The following is an 8,082-nucleotide window of genomic DNA, read 5'->3' on the forward strand; positions in this document are numbered from 1 at the left end:
ATAGGCTGACCTTAGTGGAGATCCATTTGTATTCCGAGGAAATGTAGGCAATACTGACCCTTCGACTTCACGTAGAAGACAGGTTAAGAAAAGGCAAACCAACGTTTATAGAATTTGTAGAGTTAGAGAAAGCTGCTGACAATGTTGACTGGAAAACTCTCTTTCAAATTCTGAAGGTGGTAGGGGTAAAATACAGGGAGTGAAAGGCTATTTACAATTTGTACAGAAACCAGATGGCAGTTATAAGAGTCGAGGGGCATGAAAGGGAAGCAGTGGTTGGGAAGAGAGTGAGACAGGGTTGTAGCCTGTCCCCGATGTTATTCAATCTGTACATTGAGCAAGCAGTAAAGGAAACAAAAGAAAATTTGGAGTAGGTATTAAAACCTAGGGAGAAGAAATAAAAACTTTGAGGTTCGCCAATGACATTGTAATTCTGTCAGAGACAGCAAAGGACTTGGAAGAGCATTTGAACGGAATGGACAGTGTCTTGAAAGGAGGGTATAAGATGAACATCAACAAAAGCAAAACAAGGATAATGGAATGTAGTCGAATTAAGTCAGGTGATGCTGAGGGAATTAGATTAGGAAATGAAACACTTAAAGTAGTAAACGAGTTTTGCTATTTGGGGAGCAAAAAAACTGATGATGGTCGAAGTAGAGAGGATATAAAATGTAGACTGGCAACGGCAAGAAAAGCGTTTCTGAAGAAGATAAATTCGTAAACATCGAGTATGGATTTTAGTGTCAGGAAGTCTTTCCTGAAAGTGGAGTATAGCCATGGATGGAAGTGAAACACGGACGATAAACAATTTAGACAATAGAATATTTTGGAATGTGGTGTTACTAGATGGGTAGAAGATGTAAATAATGAGAGGTATTAAGTAGAATTGGGGAGAAAAGAAATATGTGGAACAACCTGATTAGCAGAAGGGATCAGTTGGCAGGACACATTGTGAGGCATCAGGGGATCACCAATTAAGTACTGACTGGAGGGAAGCTGTGGGGCGGCGGGTGGAAATTATGTGGTTTTTATCCTGTTATTTAAATGTAGAGTGTAATGTAGAAAAGATGCATTTCCCGGCCGATTCACCACATGTGGGGCGGCGGGTGGAATTATTGCTGTTAAATGTTCCTATTATTTATGCTGTTGTTTGCCGGTCTCAACACTGGCTCTCTAACTACAATATTGGCAACCAGAAAGTGATTAGCAAAACGTAAAGCCTGTAATTAGAATTCCTAGTGCCCACTTCATCTGAGAAATACACTTATAGCTACAGCTTATAGCTCTGAGGAATTAGGAGATTGTCTGGGATTCATAATCAAAAACGATTCTCTCTAAAATGTTCACTATATTCTGAAAGTCACAGACCAAATAGAATCAACACAATCCAACTAACAGAGCAGTTCAGAGTCTAATGCGCTGATGCCACTATAACTGTTCAAACTAAATGTTTAAGTGAATGCACGCCATAATTTGATCATAATGTTCATCAAACGCCACGCTAAATAATGGTAGAATGTCTGTCCCGCGGCGGCACGTGAAAATACGACATACGCAAACTGAAGATAGACCATTAAAGTCATCCCAGAATTAACACTTCACTCGAAAACGATTTCATGGTTATGCGTATCCCGAGTAACCTATTACGGCATCCGAGGCTGTTTATAGCAATGATACCGACGCGACGCGACTCCCGGCACAGGTGGTGCGCTATTCAGTGTCTGGAGAGAACTGGGGCCTTGTTTCCTCGCGCAGCGTTCTTATATATAAAGCCGCGGTGCGGACGACTAAGGGAACGCCTGATCAAATCGGCTCTCCCGACTAGCCGCTGGGCTAGTAATGCACCACTTTAAGTTATCGAATAAATCATTGCTTCCTTTGCTGATGGCCGATGAAGCTCTCAATTTAAATGTGCAATCAGCACACAGGTAAGTAATCATAATAAAAGTCTGACGTGGCTAAGTCAAATATTTTGGGCGAGAGAATTAATTTAATTACACTACACGCAGTAGACGAGCTCTGAACTTGCCCTTTGGAGATACGCTATTGCTATAGTTTTATAGTTATTCAATTGAAACTTCTCACATCTTTATGATTATAGCGGATCTCCCTTCTACTTAAATTTAAACATCCTAGCCTTATTTATTCGCCTACTTAATCTATCTTGCTTCCTTAATTTCTAAGACAAAAACCAGAAAATCATGAATTTCAACTAAAATTTTAATTTGTGAGATCCAGAATACTGTTTCTACTAAATTATTATGCAAAAGGAATCCAAATATAATTTTTTAAGTTTCTAGCTCTTTTCTATTGCGCCAATGATTTTTACAGAAAGACGTCCAAATTTCGAAAATGTTTAAAGTTATTGAAGTGATATTCAACACATATTGATTTAGTATTACTCCTGACATGCTAGAAACGTTTCAGGTTATTTACTTGATTTTTAAAGTATTGCGCAACATTTATGACGTCAGAGCTAGTTACAGCGGACTAGGCTGGCACACAATGGAAAGACTGGTGTGAATTTTGTACGGCGTGAGTAGGCTGCTTCCCTACAAAGCGTGGAGGGGTTAAAAATCGCAGAGGGAGACCAAGAGATGAACGAAGTAACTAGATTCAGAAAGATGTAGCCTGCAGTAGTTACTCGGAGGTGAAGAGGCTTGCACAGGATCAGCATGGAGGAACTGCATGAAACCAATCTTCGGACTGAAGACTACAACAAATGATTAAAATTTCAGAAGAATTGGATGATTTATTCAAGCGAAAGAGAATTACGAGAGCAAGTCAATAACGCGTTGATCCACCTCTGGTTCTTATACAAGCAGTTATTCGGATTGGGATTTATTGTTAGAGTTGTTGCATGTCGCCCTGAGGGATATCGATCCAAATTCTCTCCAACTGGCGTGTTGGATCGACCATATCCAGAGCTGGATAGATGGCCCAACACAAAATGCTCTGAACGTTCTCATTGGGGAGAAATCAGGCGACCTCGCTGGCGAATGTAGAATTTGTCCAGCCTGAAGACAAGCAGTAGCAACGCACACCGTGTGTGGGCGGGCATTATCTTGCTGAAATGTAAGCCCAGGATGGATTGCCACGAAGGGCAACAGTACGAGGTTCAATTCAAAGTGGGACTCGTTACTGAAGAGGATCCTACTATAGTCGATGCGATGTCGGGCCGCAAAGACCAACGATGTCGTGTGTGGATACGGCCTGGACAGCGGTGTGGTAGCAACCTGTCGCTTGTCATACTGCCCAACAACGGGAGTGATGGTTTGGGGTGCAATTTCCTTTCCTTGTGTACGACACCCTTACAGAGCAGAGGCACGTTCGAAAATGGTTCAAATGGCTCTGAGCACTATGGGACTTCTGAGGTAATCAGTCCCCTAGAATTTAGAACTACTTAAACCTAACTGTTACCTCCGCGTGACACAGTTCTCTTTAAAGCCTGTGCTATGGTAAGTGAGCGGGGTTCACCTTATGAGAAAGGATTTTCGTATAGTTATCGACCGCGTGTACCTGAATGGTGGCAAATCAGACTTACATCCACTCTGTAATAACAATGATCCGTCAAGTAAGTTCGAAATGCAATCACACGTCAGGATGGACCAAAAGCGACCCAGAAGATGCTACTAATGTGATAATAATACGGTCGCCAGCCTAATTAGGCATTAACTGAGTTTCTTCCCTGTACCAGTTGGTATGTTGTTGTTGTTGTGGTCTTCAGTCCTGAGACTGGTTTGATGCAGCTCTCCATGCTACTCTATCCTGTGCAAGCTTCTTCATCTCCCAGTACCTACTGCAACCTACATCCTTCTGAATCTGCTTAGTGTATTCATCTCTTGGTCTCCCTCTACGATTTTTACCCTCCACGCTGCCCTCCAATGCTAAATTTGTGATCCCTTGATGCCTCAAAACATGTCCTACCAACCGATCCCTTCTTCTAGTCAAGTTGTGCCACAAACTTCTCTTCTCCCCAATCCTATTCAATACCTCCTCATTAGTTACGTGATCTACCCACCTTATCTTCAGCATTCTTCTGTAGCACCAAATTTCGAAAGCTTCTATTCTCTTCTTGTCCACACTAGTTATCGTCCATGTTTCACTTCCATACATGGCTACACTCCATACAAATACTTTCAGAAACGACTTCCTGACACTTAAATCTATACTTGATGTTAACAAATTCCTCTTCTTCAGAAACGATCTCCTTGCCATTGCCAGTCTACATTTTATATCCTCTCTACTTCCACCATCCTCAGTTATTTTGCTCCCCAAATAGCAAAACTCCTTTACTACTTTATGTGTCTCATTTCCTAATCTAATTCCCTCAGCATCACCCGACTTAATTTGACTACATTCCATTATCCTCGTTTTGCTTTTGTTGATGTTCATCATATATCCTCCTTTCAAGACAGTATCCATTCCGTTCAACTGCTCTTCCAAGTCCTTTGCTGTCTCTGACAGAATTACACTGTCATCGGCGAACCTCAAAGTTTTTATTTGTTCTCCATGGATTTTAATACCTACTCCGAATTTTTCTTTTGTTTCCTTTACTGCTTGCTCAATATACAGATTGAATAACATCGGGGAGAGGCTACAACCCTGTCTCACTCCTTTCCCAACCACTGCTTCCATTTCATGCCCCTCGGCTCTTACAACTGCCATCTGGTTTCTGTACAAATTGTAAATAGCTTTTCGCTCCCTGTATTTTACCCCTGCCACCTTCAGAATTTGAAAGAGAGTATTCCAGTCAACATTGTCAAAACCTTCCTCTAAGTCTACAAATGCTAGAAACGTAGGCTGCCTTTTCTTAATCTTTCTTCTAAGATAAGTCGTAAGGTTAGTATTGCCTCACGTGTTCCAACCTTTCTACAGAATCCAAACTGATCTTCCCCGAGGTCTGCTTCCACCAGGTTTTGCATTCGTCTGTAAAGAATTAGCGTTAGTATTTTGCAGCTGTGACTTATTAAACTGATAGTTCGGCAATTTTCACATCTGTCAACACCTGCTTTTTTTGGGCTTGGAATTATTATATTCTTCTTGAAGTCTGAGGGTATTTCGCCTGTCTCATACATCTTGCTCACCAGATGGTAGAGTTTTGTCATGACTGGCTCTCCCAAGGCCATCAGTAGTTCTAATGGAATGTTGTCTACTCCCGGGACCTTGTTTCGACTCAGGTCTTTCAGTGCTCTGTCAAACTCTTCACGCAGTATCTTATCTCCCATTTCGTCTTCATCTACATCCTCATCCATTTCCATAATATTGTCCTCAAGTACTTCGCCCTTGTATAAACCATCTATATACTCCTTCCACCTTTCTGCCTTCCCTTCTTTGCTTAGAACGGGGTTGCAATCTGAGCTCTTGATATTCATACAAGTGGTTCCCTTCTCTCCAATTTTCCTATAGGCAGTATCTATCTTACTCCTAGTGAGACAAGCCTCTACATCCTTACATTTGTCCTCTAGCCATCCCTGCTTAGCCATTTTGCACTTCCTGTCGATTTCATTTTTGAGACGTTTGTATTCCTTTTTGCCTGCTTCATTTACTGCATTTTTATATTTTCTCTTTTCATCAATTAAATTCAATATTTCTTCTGTTACCCAAGGATTTCTATTAGCCCTCGTCTTTTTACCTACTTGGTCGTCTGCTGCCTTCACTACGTCATCCCTCAGAGCTACCCATTCTTCTTCTATAGTATTTATTTCCCCCATTCCTATCAATTGTTCTCTTATGCTCTCCCTGAAAGTCTCTACAACCTCTCGTTCTTTCAGTTTATCCAGGTCCCATATCCTTAAATTCCCACCTTTTTGCAGTTTCTTCAGTATACCAGTTGGTATATATTCATGCAAAACAACAAGTAGTAACACTGCATAATATAGTGGAATTTTAGAACCAGAAAATCTATTGAACTGATAGCCAGAATGAGATTTTCACTCTGCAGCGGAGTGTGCGCTGATATGAAACTTCCTGGCAGATTAAAACTGTGTGCCCGACCGAGACTCGAACTCGGGACCTTTTCCTTTCGCGGGCATGTGCTCTACCATCTCAGCTACCGAAGCACGACTCACGGCCGGTCCTCACAGCTTTAGTTCTGCCAGTATCTGCAGGTTCGCAGGAGAGCTTCTGTAAAGTTTGGAAGGTAGGAGACGAGATACTGGCAGAAGTAAAGCTGTGAGGAGGGGGCGTGAGTCGTGCTTCGGTAACTCAGATGGTAGAGCACATGCCCGCGAAAGGCAAAGGTCCTGAGTTCGAGTCTCAGTCGAGCACACAGTTTTAATCTGCCAGGAAGTTTCATATTGAACTGATAGTTTCACGTTCTGTACTGATATGGAAAAACCATGAATACATAAGACTACACTATAATGTATACTACAAAACTATATACTGACTATTAATCTGATTAAAATCGGACATAGGTTACCCTAGAAATTGCACTTTCGTACCACTGACAAAATGTCAATTTTGATAAAGATAAAACACTGATAAATTTTGACTTTTATATTGACTTTAACTTTTGCTGGTCAAACCAATTTAGAACACTTATATGATAGCTGTATTTAAAAAAATGATTACTGAATTTATTATGCGTTCAAGATTTCCAGTATATAACCTACTACTCTTTTCATCTTATTTACTGCTCATTTAAATACCTTTATATATGTCTCGAAATAGTAAACTTCATTACTATATCAATATTAAAGTTATCTTTCAACTTCGTTAGACCTTCGTTATGCATTTACTGGTTCATTAACAGAACATTTCTTTAAACACCATTATAATATAGCTAGTTCTGCAAATAATTATTACTAACACAAATTTTAATTTTCATTTCGGGACACTCTGATTGCACAACATTTGGAAAGGACCCTGTCTAGGTTAGTTGTGAGGATAATTAAATGATGGGAAAGTTGTGGTAAAATTTAGGTTATTATTGCACAGTTCACTCTCTGATCCACACGAATACAGTACTAAAAGTTTCAACCTGCTAGTATCGATGCGACGGTTGGCGGGCGGCGAGATGGCGAGGCACAGAGCACACACACAACGACGGCTGTGGCTCTTGACGTATCGGCACTTTAATTCTTCTTAGCGCCGCAATACTTTTCCATTTAGTGCCTATGGAATTTTGCCATGCTGTGTGGGCGTTGGAACGACATACCCGAGGCTCAGTGAAGCTACGTCTTCCAGGAGAGCCTCCTCGCTCCAGAAGGTGTTGCTCAAAACTGTGCCAGACTCCAATTACTATTGCTGAGCCCGTTGTGCCGTGCAGTGCCCGTGCGCATTTCCCCGCGCTCGCCTGCCATCCACCTTTTACCGCTCCCTGACAGACCGGGTATTCACCCGAGGTTTTGCATTCTACATATCCTAACACATTGCCTACGTATGGACCAGACGCACAGTTACAATTTTAAGCACCTTACAACAGTCTCAACATTTGTTACATTTCAATTCTATCACAATATTACTTGACAATTGACATAAACATTAATATTCACATTGAAACTTATTTACAGTTTTCTTAACATAATGGCATGAAACAAAAAAAAAAAAAAAGAAATGAGATCAGAACATCAATTACACAAATCTATCGAAAAATCAGAAGAAAAAAATTATTTATATGTACAATAGTATATTGGTTGTGCAATCAAAAGACCCTGAAAGATCTCAAAGATACCAGGAAAACAGTCACAAAAACAATACGAACAGTCCGTAAACAACACGAAGAAAAAAAATTGCAAGACATAGAAAATGATTTCAAGAAAAACAATTCCCGAAATTTCTACAGAGTATTCACACAAAAATTAACAAAGTACTCTCCTCCATCACTCCTGTTCAAAAATGACCATGGGGAAATTGCTCATGCCAACACCGAAAACTGTGAAATTCTTGCAAAATACTTTTCTAAATTACTGAATTGTAAAAGCCTGCAGAAAAATTCGAGTTCCATCGTACACAACGAAACCCAGACTAAAAGCCACCAAGTTTACAAGAGATTAAAGAGATAATTCAGTCGCTGAAAAATAACAAAGCATCAGGAGAAGACCAAATCATCGCAGAATTATGGAAAAATGCAGGAGA

This window comes from Schistocerca nitens, chromosome 11, assembly GCF_023898315.1.
Source record: "Schistocerca nitens isolate TAMUIC-IGC-003100 chromosome 11, iqSchNite1.1, whole genome shotgun sequence".
Lineage (NCBI taxonomy): Eukaryota > Metazoa > Arthropoda > Insecta > Orthoptera > Acrididae > Schistocerca > Schistocerca nitens.